The sequence below is a fragment of the Lissotriton vulgaris genome, chromosome 4_1 (assembly GCF_964263255.1).
Source record: "Lissotriton vulgaris chromosome 4_1, aLisVul1.2, whole genome shotgun sequence".
NCBI classification, from domain to species: Eukaryota; Metazoa; Chordata; class Amphibia; order Caudata; family Salamandridae; genus Lissotriton; species Lissotriton vulgaris.
The window spans coordinates 1,123,998,903-1,124,000,038 of record NC_141691.1 but is presented as its reverse complement, the minus strand read 5'-3'; positions in this window follow the sequence as shown (position 1 = coordinate 1,124,000,038).

The window sequence follows — 1,136 nt, the reverse complement described above, 5'->3', positions numbered from 1 at the left end:
CTTGAACAAAAAAACTACTGGGTTTGGGCTCCCAACAGCACTGCTTGCCACAAGCTACTGACCAACAAAAGAGATTGCATGTGCTGCCAATTCTTTTACCTTCTTATTTTGAGTTTGAACATCTGACCATTGAACAAATGTCACTAGTGACCAAAATGTGTCGTCTTCTTTATATTTTATTTTGAAACATGATTCTTTCTTATTTATGAATCTCAATGAACGATTTAAGGATTTTCAATGGAAAAACTCTTTAAGACCTTATGTACAACAAACAAATGATCATTATTCAGAAAAAACACAACTTTTTTTCAGATAGGAAAACGTTTTAGACTTTTTTTGACAACATATAATACATACATCCAATCATACCACTCTCAAACAACACTATTTGCATATATACAAACAATACAGAAGAATAAATAAATTGTATCTACAATGTAATCACTTAGATTTACAAAGAAGCCTAAAGAATATTTATATCAATCTTGACCATTCAGAAGTAAATATCACACAATTTTTTGGTTTTTTAGGCTTGACAAGTCTACGCGTTTCGAACTCATATAAGTGAATGAGTTCTCATCAGGACCATGTCTGTGAAAGAGAGAAGGGGAAACTTATTGGTATGGTGTTTTTGTGTTGAAACCAAAACTGCCTGCCCCTACTGCTAGCTTATGCCTCTTACCTCTCAACCAGTGAGAAACCAGAGAAAACAAATGCAGCTGCCAGGACACCAGACCATCTGTCATGGAGAAATGAATCCCATTACCATCTATCAAAAACTGACCATTAGTTATCAACATTCATCCCACATCTCCTTATATCATGCTTACATGAATATGGTGGGTCCGGGCTCCGTGATGTTTTGCAGTGGTGGGGCTCCGGCTGTGTGGGAGAGCGGGATTATATGAGCGTTAAGTTGCTAGAGATTGAAAAAAACGGCATGTTGTTTAAGGGAGGATGTGTTCTCACCTTAAGAATCGTTTTTTGTCTAGATCGCCGGTCTGCTGTGCGGTGACTGGGACGCGTTGTCCGTGGGCGTTAGAGTTAATTCTGTGGAGTCAAGATGGAAAGGAGCTGTCAGAGATCGTGTGCAAGGTATTTTAAAGTAGGGTATTTTTAAGTGCGAGCTGAGCACA